Here is a 19,572-nt window from a genome sequence, read left to right as displayed (position 1 = left end):
TGATTCTTTCTGCATCGATATAAAGTTGTGAACCAATCACAGATTTGCCATAATGTATGTTGGGTTCAGTGTTTTTGTGTTATGCATAATTCTACTGATGGAGATTGAATTCGTTATACAGTCCTCCTATCAATTGTTTTCACGCTCAATTATAAAATAATCAACCCGACATTGAAATCTTCCCGGATGACCGTTGAACAGAAACGCTGGTCTTGTTGTGTTATTGTGGGAAAGGTTCAAGGTTCAAGGTTCTTTATTGTCAAACTAAACTAACATAGCTACAGAGTAATTATGTCGTCGAATATCTTAGGTCACAGGCTTCTCCAACAATGCAACACAATAGTACAGATAAGCAGACAATATTACAACAATATTAAAATATACTATATTAAAAGTAATACAAAAATAAAAATATTTTTTAAAAAGTGAGGGAAAAAAAGTGGAATAGTGCAATACGAGTCTATATACAAGTTATTGGAATGATATAATAGATAAATAATTACTAAGTAGCAGATGAATGTTATGAAATTGTTTCAGCAGTTCAGTTGTTTAACAGTCTTATTGCCTGCGGGATGAAGCTGTCTCTGAATCTGGTGGTTTTAGTCCGCATGCTGCGGTAACGCCTGCAGACTGAACAGTTTGTGGCTGGGGTGATGGGGGTCTTTGATAATTCTGAGGGCTTTCTTCCTGAGCCGCTGGGAGTAAAGGTCCTCCATGGATGGCAGCGCCATCCTGGTGATGTGCTGTGCAGTTTTCACCACCCTCTGTAAAGCCTTACGATTAAGGGCGGTGCAGCTGCCGTACCAGGCCGTGATGCAGCCAGTCAGGATACTCTCTTTGGTGCACCTGTAGAAGTTGCAGAGTATCCTGGAATCCTTGCATATCACTTTAAAACGTTGCATCAATATGAAGTGCCCTGATTATCCAGGTTTTTATTGTTGGTTCAACCAGAATTCCTGTCTGTTATGTTATCCTTAACAAGTTGATTCTCAGCAACATGCATATAACTATTGCAATATGAAATGAAATCCTCCTACTGTCTCTACTGGCATCAGAAATGTAAAACAAAATAAGCTTCCCTCCCTGATTGATCACAGTTCTTGTCTCTGTGTGTTATCTCTGTGTTACCATGAGACTGTGATCACATGTTTGATGAACTCAACAGCTCCAGTGTAACTGCAGAGCTTTGAGTGGCGTGTGAACAAACAGCCGCTCTGAAATGTACTGAGTGTTGGTTTCTTGTTGTCACGCCATCAAACTACATGAAAGAAGGTATATTCACTTCAGCACTTAGAGATGATGAAATGTTCTATATAAGCCAGATTTATCTGTTAATCTGGGGTAATTCGGTAGCTCAGTCAAAAAAGTGTTGTTGTTTTGTCAGTGTTGATGCAACTCCTCCTAGTTGCTGATATTTATGATGTGTTTTACATCATTAAGTCATATAAGATGCTTCTTCTTTGATCTCCTTGTGTTTAGACAACTGTTACTTTGATCTATGCAGTAGTAGCTCAGTCCGTACAGACTGAGCTTGGAAACCAAAAGCTCCCTATTTCAAGTCTCCGACGGGACCATGTATGTAGTGTTGACCGATACTTTGAGAGATACAAGTTTGACACCTGCCGAGGTGCCCTTTAGCAATGCACCGGACCCCCACACCACCAAATGTCACCATGTGTGATGAATAAAAGTTGATTTGATTCGAATCCTCCATTTAAATGTAAGTACTGCAACGGATACAAATCACACCTCTTCGTCTCTTCGTATCATGTTGTTTTTGACTAATTAAATCAATATTGGTTATGTAACAATATCATAGTATTGACCATCAATGCTTTGACAGAATATTTACACAATGAGAGTTTGATACAGTACTGTGGATTTAAGGACTCGCTTGTGAAGTAATGAATAGTACAGCTAGAAGAGTCTATTCAATTCTTAAAAATCATTGTACTTTAATGCATTATTTAAAACCAGGAAAAGACTACACTTAAGATATCAACAATTTCAATATCTAGTGTCATAACCCGGCATCAATATAATATGGATGTATTGCCCAGCCGCATGTTAGCGTATTGGAAAGTGATCAGAATACTTCATCTTCAATGATAAGTTGTATTTTCTTTATTGTAGTACAGATACGTCTATGTTAGTTCTCTTTCATGACATCTCACTCTTCAATCCGTTCTGTTTACACAGTTTGACCTTTGGCTGTCTCTGCCAGTTGTCAGCAGAGCATGAATAAGGAAAGAGCAGAGCAAAGATCCAGGCTTGAAAAGAGTAGAAAGTACACCGAGGAGAACGAGCGGTCAGACAAAGACGAGCAGAGAGAGACGAGAGACAGAAAGAGGAAATGAGTCCAATGTTCCCCTTGCACATACATTAGAGTACACACTGTTCAATACTGCTCGTTCTCTCTCTGACAGCATGTCCTCCTGACGCCTAACTGTTAAGCTGGCATGAAGGAGAAGGAGAAAAGTGAGGGAGATAATGACAAATTAAATGTAATGTTAATTAGCTGTCAGTCTGCGATATAATGAGATTGACAGGTCCCAGGTTGAGGGAACGCAATTTAGGAGAAGGAATCAAATCTCTTATACATACATCTGCCTGCGATTGTAATGGGAAAGGCCAATGACAAAGTGTGTTCAGAGAGAGTAGAGCTGCTGGAGACTAATAGTGAGACAAAAAATCGCGAAAAGGATGGTGGGTGGAAGTGTGAGACAGAGGGAGAGGGAAGGAAGTGGAGAAAGAATGGAAAGCATGCAGAGAAATATTTGGCGTTTTATCTCCCGTTAATTAAATCTATCACATAGTCACTCAGGGAGATTGAGAGCAGGATTGACAGGAAAGGGGGGGGCAAGGGGAGAGGAGTCTGAAAACTGTTAACAATGATAATGAATCCATTAATTATGATGTTGTTCAAAGGGAGATGGATTGACAGGCAAACAGTGAATAGGGAAGGAGAGGAGCAGACATGAGCGGTGGAGAGACCTGGTGGGCGGGCGGGCGAGAGAGAGAGAGAGATGTGATGAAACAGACCTGAGGGAATAGGACACAGGGGAGGAGGGGTGAGGAGAGGGAAACCAGTTGGAAGTGAGGAAAGTAGACGATAATGGGGGAGAGAGAGAGGCAGAGTGGACTTGCATGTAATCGAAGCTCGTTTATATTGAATTCAAACTTAGAGAGGTGACAAAGTGAGGACGGAGGATAATAAAGCTGAGGAGGGAGGGGGGGCTTTGCAGCAGCTAATTCTGTTTCCATGGTGATGATTTAGCATCAGGGTCGACAGGGCTGTTACATAAGAGTGGCCAGTGGCATCGTTTATTATGTTTACACACACAAACATGCACACTACAGGCATCTTCAGTGTGACACACTCCGTCACCGCAGACATGGAGTTATCATTTCATACTGCAGGTTTCATGCTCTAATCTGCACTTCCTGGTCACAGATCTACGTCTGTAAACCCTGTGATTAATTACAGCTGCAGTGCAGATAAACAGTTATAATATTATTCCAGCTGGGAATGCACGATATTGCCCCGAGCGGAGGCGCAGATAAATGGATAAACAATGAGCTCATATGAGAAACTCAAATCTGATCAGAAATGACTGTTCGTCTTTAAGCCTGTTGATGACATAATGCAGGACAGATTTATCACATACATATCTCCAGAGTATTTACCTACTGTCTCCCATTCGACATATTATAAAAATTGCCCATATTCAATAGATTTGAATATCTTTTTTTGAGATAAAAAGAAGGTTTAACACTTACTCCGCATAGTAAATATCTATATATTGATAAATAGTGAGCAATATGGATAACTTTATCTATTACAGTGCATTTTTAATCATGGTATTGATACATGTCATGAATATTATTCTTAGTCTTTTTTTTTCTTTTTCAATTGAACTGGGAAACCATTTATAGATACAATAACCAGATGGGTCGTTCTGGCTAACCAGTGGATTACATACCTGACCTCATCACATAGATGCAACAATCCTCTAATGCCAATATTTTCATTAAAGAGATTGCTATCTGGGTAAACAACATTGAAATCTAGTTATGTACAGAATACACTTAATTTCAACCTGATGTTTTGACAAAGCATGATGTTTCATCAGGTTATGGTTTACATTGGAGAATGCTCCTACCCCTCCCCCTGTCTTTTTCTAAAGGAATAAAGTGTTCTTTTTTTAAAGATATGTTGTAATCATCTATCAGGCTGAATTTGAGTAAGTAGCTACAGATGTAGCACTGCATTTCAGACTCCAGCTTACAGCTTCCTGCCTACCACCAGCCAAAGACCAGTATAGAGGAATGTTAAGCCCTCCCACTATTTTCCAAGAAGGCGTTGCCAGATTTTCAATTTCAGGTTTTAACCAGGAGATGGCGCTTCATTCACAAATACAGAAAGACAAGTTTCATGGACTTTCAGTTGTGTTTTGAAGAGCATTTGAACACATCCATATTTTAGATCAACTAAAGTATATCTAATCTTGTAATTCAATAATATATAGTCTTTATATATTAAATAATCATAATGTAAATGTTTACATTACACTTCTTTATTTATTATGCTCATACTTTAACCTTTACAATCGTTTGCTTTAATATGCAGTATATTTTTGTGTTTGCTTCCTCCTGCTCAATTTCGGACACATACTGTATGATTTATTATTATTATTAATATGAAGATATTATTAAGATAAGATAAGATGTTACTTTTATTGATTGAACATTTTAGTTTAGAATGTGCTGTCCCACGGTGATTCAGAAGGCTCACAGGTCACATTCTGTTCATTATTTAAAACAATAGGTGCTTTCACACCGTCTACAGTTTGATTTGTATAGAGGGAGCTCTGTCAGTTTTCAAATTACCCATTTGCTTTCGGGGAGCCCTATTTTCCAGAGCACATCCTGCTACTAAATATCGCCGCCACGTACAGATGGCAACACCCAGACATATTCACAAATATAAAACAAATATTCAGAAACTGTAATGAACAATAACTATTATTTATTTCAAGAACTGTTATTTACAGAAACTCAACATTTCTAATCTGTGTGACACAAATATGCACGATTGTTTTGGGCTCCCCCTATTTATCTCAAAGTCAGCCTTCAGGGGAGCTCCCTCCCTCTTCGGGGGAGCCAAGCTCCCCCTAGCTCCCCCCCATTTCGAACAGTGTCTGTGGCTGAATGGCCAGCGATTAGGTGCGGCGCATTTATCATAGGTGATCAGAGCTAACTGCCTGCCGTCAGATTTCATTTAAAAAACAGATCTGATTTTAAGACTATTTCTGCGCTCATAAAGAATGATAAGAATAAGAATAATGCGTATTGAACTGGTTTCATTAATTAGCGAGTTTATTTAACACTAGAATCGCCAATCGGGTCAATTTGTGTGATGTGTGTTGTGTGTGTGCAATGTAACTTTTTTTCAATAAAATATTAAAGTCTCCCAGTCCGTGACTTTTCCTGAAAGTGTGTTATGTAGCACCCTATGTTGTTAAAAATTGCATTCTAATCGGGATTTGACGGGTTTAGGTAGGCCTATACAAAAACCTCTGGCGGTTCTAGTGTTAAGGTAATTAGGTACAGTAGAAGCCCTTTTTTATCAGTAACGAATTTAGCAGTTGAACATAAAAGTCAACTAACTGAGGGTCACTTGCAATGACAGTGTTGTGTCTAACTGTAAGCTTGTCACTCAGAGTAACCTACCGTTAATTTAGCTGCTGGCTAAAAAGAAGAAAGATCAAGGGGGGAGGGGGGGGGAGAGCTGTGGTTGATGGGCCATTAGTTGTGTAAATACACAGCTGAGAGCTGCCGTTTCATTCAGACTGTTTAAAAAACTGTAACAACGGACTATTTTTCTTAGCGGATGCATGTCAATTTAAATCAATACATACAACTATTTTTTAAATCAATACATACAACTATTTTTTAAATCAATAAAAACATTTTCTAAATCCATAAAAGCATTTAAATTAATATTGGGAGTCATGTCGTTACTTTGTTGAGAATTTGGCCGTGTAATAAGCGGGATAATTTGCAGCGACTTGTTCCTTATGGGGAAAATAACACCCGTCATGTGTGTGTAGAGGTGTGTGTGGTTAAAACACTTTCATGAAGTGAAGGAATTTCCTTCTATAAAACAGCTGTGGGCAGCAGTGAGTGTCACGGACATGAATTCATAGATCAAGGCAGACTGGTGCACACATTCTCCTGTCCTGCCAGGCGACACGCCCGTTCTAAGCCGTGTCCCTCACTCCTGACATCCCAAGCATCCCCACAAGTGTATTATGTTGTTACATCGTTTCAGATGTTATGTTTCAGTTGTGCTCTGTCTATGTTCAGTGATGCAAACTTGTCACCTTTCGGCGAAATTTGCCGTTTTGAATCCAAAATAAGTCGTTTGTGTGATTCATGTAGATCTGCAATACAAATATTTTGGGGGTATGGGGGGGGCTGGGACCCGGAGTAATCTGCGGCCGTGAGCTGTTATGTGCCATCATGACACGCATGGTGTTCTTTTTTTATATATTATATAATGAAGTACGAGCTGTGTGCTCGAGTCTTCCTGCCTGTCGGCTCTGCTCTGCTCATGGATGTATAATAAGGCTCTGCTGCTCCGAGATGATGGTCTAGCTTCAGCAGCTACATTACCTACGGGTGCGTTCGTTAATATTAACTGTGCGTCCGGAGTCACTGTGGCACAGACTGGACCGCTGGTGAACAGCTGTTAGAACGGGCCGTTCAGGTGTTCAGAGCAGAGCTCCCTGTCGGAGCGGCAGAGCGTGATGTGAACTGAAAAGTTTTTCTGTGGCAATATTATTTAAGGAATCGTTGAGCTAGCTAGCTAGCATACATTGTCACTATCTGTTAACGTTAGCTTTAGCCTTGTATTTCTAATAGTTTTTTTCATAGGCTATAAACAGAGGTGGTATAAGTATATATATATTGTACTTGAGTAAAAGTAGAAGTACTCAGATCTTGTACTTGAGTAAAAGTAGAAGTACTCAGGTCTTGTACTTGAGTAAAAGTAGAAGTACTCAGATCTTGTACTTGAGTAAAAGTAGAAGCACACAGATCTTGTACTAGAGTAAAAGTAGAAGGACTCAAATCTTGTACTTGAGTAAAAGTAGAAGCACACAGATCTTGTACTAGATTAAAAGTAGAAGTACTCAGGTCTTGTACTTGAGTAAAAGTAGAAGTACTCAGATCTTGTACTTGAGTAAAAGTAATAGTCCCAGAGTGTAGGAATACTCTGTTACAGTAAAAGTCCTGCATTCAAAATGTTCCTCAAGTAAAAGTAGAAAAGTATTATCATCAAAATATAGTGAAAGTAGCGACAGTAAAAGTAGTCATTGTGCAGATTGGTCCATTTCAGAATAATAGATATGATATGTTTTATAATGATTGATCATGAAAGTGTTCTCAAAGCTGGTAAAGGTGCAGCTAGTTTGAATGACTTTGCATACTGCAGGGTAGCTTGTGGATTTACTCCAGGTGGAACTAAAGTCTGATTTAACACTTGATTATATTTCACATCATTCATCCACATCTGTAAAGTAACTAAAGGTATTAAATACATGTAGTGGAGTCAAAGTACACCATGTACCTCTGAACTGTAGTGGAGTAGAAGAACAAAGTAGCAAAACATTGAAATACTTAAATAAAGTACAAGTATCTCAAAATTGTGCCCAAGTATAGTACTTGTGGAGTTTATGAACTTAGTTACTTTACACCATGTGGCTATAAAGATAAAAAGACTTAAGCCTTGCACAGAGGCACGAAAATACATTTTCAAAATGCTCAACAGTGCTGCCAAAATTATAAACTGACTACTCCACAATTTAAAATAAATGCTTTTATATATTTCTATTAGATGTGACTCTTTGGCGTTTCTGTTATTATTAACACTGCTGCTTTAGTTGTTCTGACTGCTAAAATCCTCTGTCATTCCGTGGGGTGGGGGAGCCGGGGGCTCGGATCCTTGTCACCTTTTTCATACCTGATGAGTTTGCATCCCTTTATGTTAAAAAGCCTCAGTCACCTTAATTCATGTAATAAAAACATCTCAGGTCAGTAACACTCAAAGCTAAATGTGCAATACCATGTTCAGCTATGTTACTATTTATAATGTTATTGTTGGTACATCAGAAGATGTACATATTGAAATGATTTCTTAACTTACAGTAGGCTATTTTTTACAATGTGTGTTGGAAGGATTTATTAAATTACAATGAATATTGTCATTGTTGAAGGCTTTTAGAGAAGGGTGAACTATAAGCCTGAATTACATAACATTTTATACCTAAAAACATAAAAGCCACAATAAATAAATCACAATTATTCTAGTTATTTTTACCTCCCGTATTGCTTTCAACCCACCAGCTTTTATGGTGTTGTTACGTCACTAACTGTAAGCTTGTCACATACAGTCTATGGTCACTCAGAGTAACCTACTTTTAATTTTTGCTGCTGCAGAAGAAAGATCAGGGGGGGAGGGGGGGAGAGAGAGCTGTGGTTGATGGGCCATTAGTTGTGTAAATACACAGCTGAGAGCTGCCGTTTCATTCAAACTGTTTAAAAAACTGTAACAACGGACTATTTTTCTTAGCGGATGCGTCAATTTAAATCAATACATACAACTATTTTTTAAATCAATAAAAACACTTTCTAAATCCATAAAAGCATTTCAATTAATATTGGGAGTCATGTCGTTACTTTGTTGAGAATGTGGCCGTGTAATAAGCGGGATCATTTGCAGCGACTTGTTCCTTATGGGGAAAATAACACCCTTCATCCAGATGAGGATCCCTCCGCTACACTTTGGGATCCTGATCGACCGACGAGGCTCCATTTAAAATATACCTATTTTTGGTGAATTACTGAGTTTAGGCACGTTAATAACGTTTTAATGAAGTTGAATACAGTATATTCATATGTGTCAGTGATTTTATGTCAATTCGGCGAACATAAACATAAATGATCGTGGTGAAGATGATGATTAAATTAGGATTAAAAATCGAGAGCCGGGCTGCATTTCCTCCCGTTCGTTTTTTTCGAATAACAAAATTATTTTGTTAAATAACAACATGTTGATGTTTTGTAAATGATTACATGTCTCTTATTTAGCACAGTAGTATGATATCCGTGACATATGGATCTTAACAAAGTTCCGCTGTACATCCAGCGTACTGTATCTCACTTTATTTCACATGAGCTCCAGTGTGGAACCCCACTGCACCCCCTGGTGGATCAATGATCCATTGCAGCTGGCTTCATTATAATTACATTTATCTATCACGGGGGCGGTCTCAAGTCAAGCTGGAGGTTTTCCCTTGAGCGAGGGCAGATCACGTACCAATCACGGCCCTCGCGTTTCAAACTGTCTGAAGTGAATCGCTACATCTGTAAAAAGGTCCACTAGTAGTTTTTTAGCATGACAAAGGAGCCTGGCATTATACTGTCTGTCACTTGCTGTAAAATGTCTGTTCAGTACTTGATTACAGCACAACAGCGGTAATTAAAGTTTCAAAGTCTCAAAATGCTACAACTACTGTCACAAACTAGATGAATGTGAAGTATTTTGTTAAAGGAGGATGAAAGCCTAATTAAGGAGCACTATTGGAGTGACTTTGATGGTTATTAGACTCAGGATTAATTCATTTGGATTCCCGCTGTGTGAAGAAATTAAAGGACAGCGCAAGTGGAAAACAATTCACAAAGGGATTAAACTGTTTAAAACACATGCTCAAAGTAAGCTGAATTTTGCTGTTTATGTGGATTCAAAAGTCGTAAATAATCTACAAAATGGAGGAGACCGATCTGATCGGAGCAACTGTGACAAATAATCCAACTGAAACCGGCATGGACAATGACTATGTTTTAAAAATGCACTTATCCAGAAAAGCCTGGTTTGGACACTTTACGGGCAGAAGAAACATTTCTATTAAAGAAAGAATTATACATTTCTGTCTTTTTATGCCTTTAATAGCTACTAACTTGAATTGTTATTCAAATTAATTGATCAACTATTTTTTATATTTTTTTGTAATGTAGAGACAAGGCTTTTGGTGACAATCATGTATTGCTTTACAATTATATATAAAGAAGTCTAAATATGATCTTTGGCCTCAAATCATCTGAGGCCTGGCGCCCCCCCTGCGATCTTTGGCGCCCCCCAGGTTGGGAACCACTGCTCTATTGCATTGTTAGCGTTTTGTCGTCGATCACACAGACAGATTCACAACACAAGAATGGACTTTAATGACAGCCCACATGAGTTATTCTGCTAAAATCTCCTTTTCATCTAAATAACAAACATGAACACACACCTTATGCCTGCACCTTGGCTGGTTGGACGAGCCCGATCAGACCTGCATGGCTAATGCTACTCTGCAGGTTAAACAGCTAATTAGCTGCTGAGCTGCAGCCCATTAAAGAGCACGTAAACATACCTGCTAATGTCATTCCGGTCCGATTAGAGGCTCGTAGGGCTGTTACTCTTTATTACCACTCACAACGCACTCTGCCAATGACATGTAGGCTTTCTTAACTTGTCACTAAGGCAGTCTGCCCACCATTGTCAATCAAACACCTACTCCTCCATCCTGCCATGGGACGAAGCATTTACTTCCTTTTAATATATAAACAATTTGCAATACATCTTTAATTCCCTTTACATTATTATTTTGGGCTTTAATATGCATATTCACATCCACTGAATGGAAATCAACAATCTTAGATACCATCACCACTCAAAAGTCCAGAAACAAATTTTTTCTGTTAGCCAAGACACTGACAAGAAATAGAGTAAGGATGCAAGTGTGAAGTTGTCAGTTTATTTTTTCTCCATCCATCCATCCATCCATCTTCTCCCGCTTATCCATGGTCGGGTCGCGGAGGTAGCAGTTCCAGCAGAGAGCCCCAAACTTTATTTTCTCTGGCCACATCAACCAACTCTGACTGGGGGATCCCAAGGCGCTCCCAGGCCAGCAAAGAGATATAATCCCTCCACCTGGTCCTAGGTCTACCCCTTGGTCTTCCCAGCTGGACGTGCCTGGAACACCTCCCTAGGGAGGCGCCCAGGTGGCATCCTTACTAGGTGCCCGAACCACCTCAACTGGCTCCTTTCGACGCGAAGGAGGAGCGGTTCAACTCCGAGTCCCTCCCGGATGACCGAACTTCTCACCTTATCCCTAAGGGAGACACCAGCCACCCTGCGGAGAAAACCCATCTCGGCCGCTTGTATCTGCGATCTCGTTCTTTTGGTCATGGCCCATCCTTCATGACCATAGGTGAGGGTAGGAACGAAAATGGCGCGGTAGACAGAGAGCTTTGCCTTCTGGCTTAGCTCCCTTTTCGTCACAACGGTGCGGTAAAGCGACTGCAGTACCGCTCCCACTGCTCCGATTCTCCGACCCATCTCACGCTCCATTGTTCCCTCACTCGAGAACAAGACCCCGAGATACTTGAACTCCTTCACTTGGGGTAAGGACTCATTCCCTACTTGGAGTGGACAGTCCATCGGTTTCCTGCTGAGAACCATGGCCTCAGATTTGGAGGTGCTGATCCTCATCCCAGCCGCTTCACACTCGGTTGCGAACCGATCCAGTGAGTGCTGAAGGTCGCAGACCGATGAAGCCATCAGAACCACATCATCTGCAAAAAGCAGTGGTGCAATCCTTAGTCCACCGAACTGCAGACCCCCTCCCCCACGACTACGCCTCGAAATCCGATCCATGTATATTACAAACAGGATTGGTGACAAAGCGCAGCCCTGACGGAGGCCAACCCTCACCTGAAATGGGTCCGTCTTACTGCCGAGGACCCGGACACAGCTCTTGCTTTGGGAGTACAGAGATTGGATGGCCCTGAGTAGAGACCCCCTCACCCCATACTCCCACAGCACCTCCCACAGTAACTCCCTGGGAACTCGGTCATACGCCTTCTCCAAGTCTACAAAACACATGAAGACTGGATAAGCATACCCCCAGGCCCCCTCCAGGATCCTTTGCGAGAGTAAAAAGCTGATCCGTCGTTCCACGACCAGGACGGAATCCGCATTGTTCCTCCTCAATCTGAGGTTCAACAATCGGCCTGACCCTCCTTTCGAGTACCTTAGAGTAAACTTTTTCTCCATCTGTAATGATATTTAACTTGTATTAGTTACTTTGAAATTTGAGTTGCACATTCACATTCAGGCTGCCAGGGACTGAGTAGAGAGGATAAGGGAGGCAGAGATACACAAAGAGAGATGTGTGTGTGTGAGCGGGAGATTAAAAGGATGGACTGAAAGGTTATCTCATCCCCCTGATGATGCTCTTGTTCTGAGAGGGGTCGTTTTAAACAAAAGAGAAGAGCAGGGAGTGTTAGGAGAGAGGAGGGAGGAGGGGTTTGGTGGCTAGGCTTAGGAGGTTACAAAGAAAGTAAGTAGAGATAAAGGGAATGAGAAAGATGGAAAATGGGACAGTACTCGCCTGTTTCATATATTCATTAATGTATCCCTCTTTTCCACACTCATAGTCCTCATACTAGTTTCTTTCATCCCTCTACTTATCTTGGCACCATTACTTGTTGGAAAGTATAATGTCAAGTTACAGCTACAATAGTTAAAGAGACTATACAATAAGACGCATTACATGCAGCTCTTTGATTAAGTATTCATGCACATTGACAATGCTAACATGATAATGTTGCCAATAAAATAAAGCTGCCCTTAGTAGTGTTTTTATGTATCCGATATTTACCGACTTTTGAAGTCAAACATCTTTGAATCTGTCTGGTCATAATGTCCAGTGATAGTACTTCTCTTTAAAATAGGCTAAAATAACATGTCATCTTATCCTTCTATTTAAAAATGGACATGGTAAACGAGACGTGGGTCCAGCAGCAGTTTCTTACTGTATTTATATGGGATTAAGTCCTGATTGTTGAAAATAAATAATGGCAAAAATGTCTCAATGACTGTGATAAGCTGAAAAGAGTCGGCCTCCAAAATGTCACACACTCAGTGACACTTGCATCATTTTACATCATCTCACCTCTAGTCTGTTCCAGTTCCTCGTTTGCCTCTCTCATCCCTTTTGTATCGTTACATCATCAAAGGCCAGGCAGTTTTTAAAGCTGTTATTTCTTTCTGAAGCAGTGTGTATTAAAAGTACCTTCTGAGCAGTTTTATAGCAAACGGTTACAGGATTCTGGGGAAGCTGTCATTTCGATGTTCCTTCGAAGTACAAGCCTTTGAAATGGCTTGCCTGCATTTAGTTTCTCTTTGAAATGTAATGATTTAAAAAGGTATCTCTATAATGAAGGGCACCCTGAGACACTCGGATCCCTTTAAGAATAAATTGAGGATTAGACAGATCAGTGTCTTTCACCCTGTTTAATGTAATAGTAATTTGTTAAAAGACTTATGGAGGAGTGATGGAGGGTTTTTAGGAAGGGAAGAGATGAGCGGGAGAAGGATGAATGCACAGTGGGGAAGCAGACGATAAGAAGTAGATGAAAAGAAAAGTAGCAAAAGAAGAAAGAAGTTCTTTGAAGGTGAATTTGTTGGATAGAAAGGACAGGAACATGTTTTCAGTTCTGGGTGCAGAGGCTGATGGTGGGGACAGCCAAGCACAGATACATGGAGAAATATAAGGGGTAAAAGACGTCATCTTTAAATACAGTTATTCACTTTTAAGCCTATTGATTAGGATTAAACATTTCATGATTTTCTGAAGTAATAAATCATTTTCACAGGGTATGTTTGCTTCAGAAAGAGAGCTCCTAAAAGATCTCTAAAAACAGTTTGAGCAAAATAATGTAATATTCATGTTTATAAACAGCCTGTCACATACGATAAATACAAGTACTATTTCACTACTGTAACCCTATTCAAGAGGCTAAACACTAAATTGTTCTGCCATTCTTGCAAGAAAAACTTTTCAAGTTAGCATTGAAGCTCTCACATATGTTATCTGTGTTACTTACAGTGTTGTTTTATAGAACTCTTGTTTTGTTTTTAAGGCCATACCCCAAATTACACTGATGGAAAATGCTGCAGGCCTCTTAACTAAGATCCCTGAGAGAGAAGGTGAGCCACTAAACAAAGATTAACTGTATACCCCTCACAATAGTAATGCATATACAAATGTAGAGTATGAATGAATTTTTGTATAGTTATTAGCCATGGTGGCAGCATGGTTGGCACTTTAGTACTATTGCTTCCTGAGTTACGAGACCTCAGCGCCTAAAAGGGCCATTAGTGTCCCGCTGTCTCACAAAGTACTTTGCTACATGAGGCAGTTACAAAGAAAACCACCCATAACTAGGTCTCTTTAGACTTTTGTTGTTTCTAAAAACCTTCACTTCTGCTGCAGACGGTAGTTGTTGTTTTATTCAGAATAGATGAAGCGTATGTTCCTTGTTTGTCTGTTTTCTTTGTTTCTGCATTTTGATTGTACTTCAAGTGTCTCTTACTGTTGAGTTATAACTTGCTCACTACTGAATAAATCACTCCTGTGTATCTTGTTTACCATCTGCACTTGAAAGCTACAGCACCAAGTGCTTCAGTTTATCTGATTTACACCCTGAATACATCATTTTATTTACTGACACAAACTGTCTGTGTCACAACAACTCCCTCTAAAATTACTCACATAAGAGGGGCAGGTTCCAGGGTCCTGCTATTGTCCTGCTGAGCCTCCATAGAGCAGAGCCCTCGTTAGTGTTATCAGAAACAGCTGTGCTCTCCTGGCATCGTTAGCATCGTTAGCATCATTAGTAACACCTGTGTTCTGCTGCTGTGGAATGGCTTTCATCATCCTAAACAACCAGAGATGGAATAAGCACTCAGATCCTTTACATCAGAAGAATTTAAATATTAAGGTCTTTAAATACTCCACTATGAGTAAAATTCCTGATTTCAAAATGTTACCAAGTATAAGCATCATAATGTATTTAAAGTACAAAAGGTAAAAGTACTCATTCTGCACAATGACGCATTTAAGAATTTATAAAGTACAGAAATATTATCAGCCAAGTGTACTTCAAGTATCAAAAGTAATCATTTTGTTATGCATAATCTATGTTTTTTGAAGTATTATATTATTACGGTTATTATATTATCCTGTTACATGTATACATGTGAGAGCATTTCAGTATTGTAGTTGGTCAATGTGGAAAATGTTCAAGTATGTGTAGATTAATGGTACAGTACAGCATTATATATTATATCAGCAGATATGTGTTAGTATGTGTACAAAGTAGCTGTGAATGTTAAATAAACGTAGTGGAGTAAAAAGTATGATATTTGCCTCTTAGCCTGTTAAGCCCCCATTCCCCCCGCGGGCAATATCTGCAAGAAACAGCGTCTGAGGGCTTCTGTTATAACCCCAGAGTCTGTTTTTCAGGTCTCAGGCTCAAAAATGACATTCCCAGAACAAATGACCATATCTTCCCTTCTAAAAGGGGTAAATTAATAATATTTTTTGTCAAAGCAAGGTTACATCTTTGAGTTGGATGTAGAAGTGTCAGAATCAATATAGATGTTTTTATTTTAAAGGACACCTATCATGCATTTAAATGATATATTGTAGGGCCATACCTATATAAGGTATATTTATACGTTTCTGTTTTCAAAATACCAAACAGATCATGCATTTTAGCCATGCCTCATTTTGCTCTATTTGCTGTTCTCCAGCCCTGTTTTTGCAGGGGGCTGATTCTGTGAGCTGCAGCTGACCACGCCCCCCTGCAGGAGAGGGTAGCGTGCTCTGATCAAGTCAGAAGAGGGGGAGAAAAATAGATCTCCGTCGCTATTCATTTGTTTTAAAGCTCAATTAATAACAAAGAAGACCTTTGACCGGCACTTTCTAATTTTGTCCGGAAGATTTAAACTTTAACGGACATCAACTGAAACTCTGCCGCCCGGTCCCCTCGTTCCTTGGAAGAGGCGGAGAGGTGGGTGTTTGTCATCTGCTGGTGGACTAACCAGAGAGAATTACAGTGCTTGCCTCGATGGGGAGGGATTGCATTGAATTACAGCAGCGGGAGCGCTTGAAGGGCAGAAGGGCAACCATGGCAACCATGCGCGGGAAGTCTTCTTCGCTGCTTTTGTGGCAGACTACAGCGAAACTTACAGGCCTGGCATATGTACTACAGCGCTTTCGAGCGGCAATGGCCGGCAATGGCCGGCCGTGGCCCGACCCCACATTCCCCTGATAGGTGGAGAGTTGGCCCAATAGCCGTAGCGCCACTTCACTGACGTCAGTAATGTGTTCAAATCTGGATCAGTTTTTATCAGATCCGTTGCAGTCCCTTTTTTTTTAGATTTGGGTATGGAGGAAAATAGAGAGGGTTGTGTTTTCTGACACTTGGTGAGTTCCCTGGAACACCGGGGACACATATTCATGTATAAAAGACGTACAAAATTGCATTTCGCATGATAGGTCCCCTTTAAAGTAAATTCAGATTGAACACAGTAAAAAAATGTAAATTTGTGTCCGTCCAAAAAAAAGAAATTACTTATAGTGAAAACCACCCTTGAATGATGGGATGGTAGACTAAAAGCTTTAGGAATCCAAACTAAAACATATAATAAGTACCCTGTATCAAGATTGATGCAAAACAAGTTAAATTTGACCTTTTTAGAGAGATTTAGCACAAAAAAACACTTCTGGGGTCAATTGGGTGGATTTTCCATATCTCTGGCCCCCCTTTGTCGATTTTGATGATTGACATCTCTTTCTAACCGTCAGAGCCAATGAAATCGAGGGGAACTCCCACATACACACACACATTACCAAATAAGGAGTGAGAGTGACGCGTAGCCAAAACCGGAAGCTGCGATAACTCTGGTGGCTACCATTAGCAGCTAACTTTTACTCTCCGATTTTTACGCAGAAATGGAATTATGGATTATAAATATTTTTTTCAAAGCAACAGACACATTATCAACCTATGGATTAACCGATTCAGCCGCGTTTTTTCTCGTTTTAATGCCATTGAACACGTCTTTTGATCAGATTGACAGCTACGGTGAGACGATCTCCCGTAAAAGCTCCGTAAAGGTACGTGTTGTGATGTCTGTGTTTGCTTCCCCTGTCGCGAGTTCGGAACGCTCAGTAATGATACTATACCTATATAATCTGTGGAACCTCAGCTTTAATCGGATATCTTGTATATGCAGCTACGATAAGTAATCAGAGTATCTTTATCTTGAGTTCAAAAACTCAAAAAAATGCCAACACACTTAGGTTTATTTTTGGAAGGACACTATTATTTACATTTTTTTACTATGTTCAATCTGAATTTACTTTAAAATTAAAAAAATCTAAGTTGAGTCTGACTTTTCTACATCCAACTCACAGGTTTATCATTGCTTTGAGAACAAATATTATTAATTTACCCCTTTTAGAAGAGAAGTTATTGTCATTTGTTCTGGGAATGTCATTTTCGAGCCTGAGACCTGAAAAAAAGGCTTGGGGCTTAACAGGTTAGATGTAGTGGAGTAGAAGTAGAAAGTAGCATTGAATTGGAAATACTTAAGTAAAGTAAAAATATGTCAAAAAAGTACATAAATACAATACTCGAGTAAATGTACTTGGTTTCTTTCCACCAGTGTACACAACCTTGTACTAGGCTACAACAAAAGTCTATCAACTACCATATTACTCTCACAGATATAAAATGATTACCTGTCTGTTATTTATCTTCTGTTGTCTTCACGCCCCCCTCCAGAAGGACATATTACCGTCTTTTTATTGCCTTCTGCCTTTATTGCCCAAACCTTCTGGTCTTCTCATGATGGTTATGGAGATCAGTGTCCCGCGGAAACCTTTTCAGTATGTATAATATGAGCTCTCACTTGTCTTTGCCTTTGTTTTTAGTGAGAAATAATTTCACTCATGGCTGCCTTATGAACAATTCAAGTTGTCCATCATCATCATTTAGCTTGTTTCCAGTTATTGGTTTTCACTGAAGGGCTGAGCAGAGGCAGTAGGGTCAGTGTATGTTTTGGTATTTGGATTTTCTTTTCACAAATGGATATTCAAAAACAAAAAACGACCGGATATTTGATTTTCGTTTTCAAATTGAAAAACCCAAATTGAAATACAAGGCGTTTTTCTTTATCATGATCAAAAATGGATTTAATAAACTTTAAAAAACGGATGATTTTAATTTTCTACTTCTCAAAACAAAACAAAAAATCACTAGAAAACAGAAACAAAAAACCCCCCCGTTTTTTCATATTCTGCTACCGAAAGTTGGGGGGGGGGTTTAAAAGATTGTAGAAAGACAAAGCAAACATGAGATAATTGGTACATTTATGTCCTTTCAGTTTCCTTGTATTTCATTCTGACCTTTTAGAAGTTCCAATGACTACAAACTGGAAAGCCAAGTGTAGTGGGAAAGTTTTAGATTTCAGACATATAATTATGAACTAATTTAAGATCCACTGTTTCTAGTACTGTAGCTTTTTGAACAGATGTTATTTGTTTGTCCACTATAGATGAACTCCAGGAAAATATGGCACACTGATCCACATTCCTCAGTAGCTGAGTGTGTAGTATGTCCCTGAGTGGGTACTCCACCACGGCAGGTCTCCCTTGTAAAAGAGATCGTGGATCTCAATGGGATTTTTACCTGGATAAATAAAGGCTACAAACAAACCACATGGATATATTAATTTTTCATATACATTAAAAACATGACTGATACAAGCTTTAACCATAACATAAATAGAATAGCATTAAGATGAGAGTTGCCTCAAGGCTATAGTATGTTTGAATGAACTTCTACCTACAAGTGGGGCTGACCACAGAGTCCTGCACGGGTCTGAGTTTCAAGACCCGCACCCGCGACGTGCAATACCGAACCCGCCCCGCTACCCGCACATATTGCCAATTAGTTCCGCAACCCGACCCGACCCGTCGGCACAAGATCCGCAACCCGACCCGAACCCGCATATATATGAGACACGGCCTCCTCAGGCAGTTTGTACCGGGGACAGGAGACACCCTCTTGATGAGAAACTGTAAGAAATGATCGGGGAATCCCTCCGGAGTGGAGTGATGAGGACTGGATCTGAATTATGTTTTTGTATTTGGTGGTTTGCGTCCCAGCTGTTGATCAGCTGTGCGCAGCGTCTCCACTAAAGCCTGTGCATCTCAACCCCGACCCACCCCCCCCAGCAACTCTATATCCACCAGTTACAGGAAATGTAACTAATGTGTTGTGTTATATTAGCTGTACAATTTACCACATATGGTGTTCTTAGTTCCCATACCTCCTGTGTTTTATGAGCGACTTATCAAGTCTTGGCAAACGGCATAAAAAGTAGAATCGGAATCAGAATCAGAATCCTGGAAATTCAAACGATACCCAACCCTACATATAATCCATTGTCTATATGAAAAATATGGATTTAAATCACATTTTTGGCAAATCTTTTTTTTCTCTGTCCGCTTTTGTAATCATTTATGTGTGATCTCGCATAATTGATGTACTGGCCACCAGGGGGCTGCAGATTCACTTGGAACACACACACAAACAAATGCCATG

The 19,572-nt window shown here is 39.9% G+C and overlaps 1 protein-coding gene across 7 annotated transcripts in view; it reads left to right on the top strand.

The window, feature by feature from the left end:
* The window catches only part of tmem244 (transmembrane protein 244), a 73,783-nt gene that overhangs the window by 13,136 nt on the left and 41,075 nt on the right, over window positions 1-19,572 (top strand). For 5 of the 7 annotated variants that reach the window (XM_079644703.1, XM_079644702.1, XM_079644701.1 and 2 more), the window contains exon 2: window positions 14,035-14,101. The exons of the other annotated variants lie outside the window; for them this stretch is intronic. The gene's annotated coding sequence lies outside the window, so the exon portion shown is untranslated. The remainder of the gene's footprint in view (window positions 1-14,034; window positions 14,102-19,572) is intronic. 7 annotated transcript variants of the gene reach the window in all.

Source organism: Notothenia rossii (genome assembly GCF_949606895.1).
Source record: "Notothenia rossii genome assembly, chromosome: 8".
Classification (NCBI taxonomy): Eukaryota; Metazoa; Chordata; class Actinopteri; order Perciformes; family Nototheniidae; genus Notothenia; species Notothenia rossii.
Note: the sequence above shows the minus strand (reverse complement) of the source record. Positions and strands in the feature narration are given on the sequence as shown.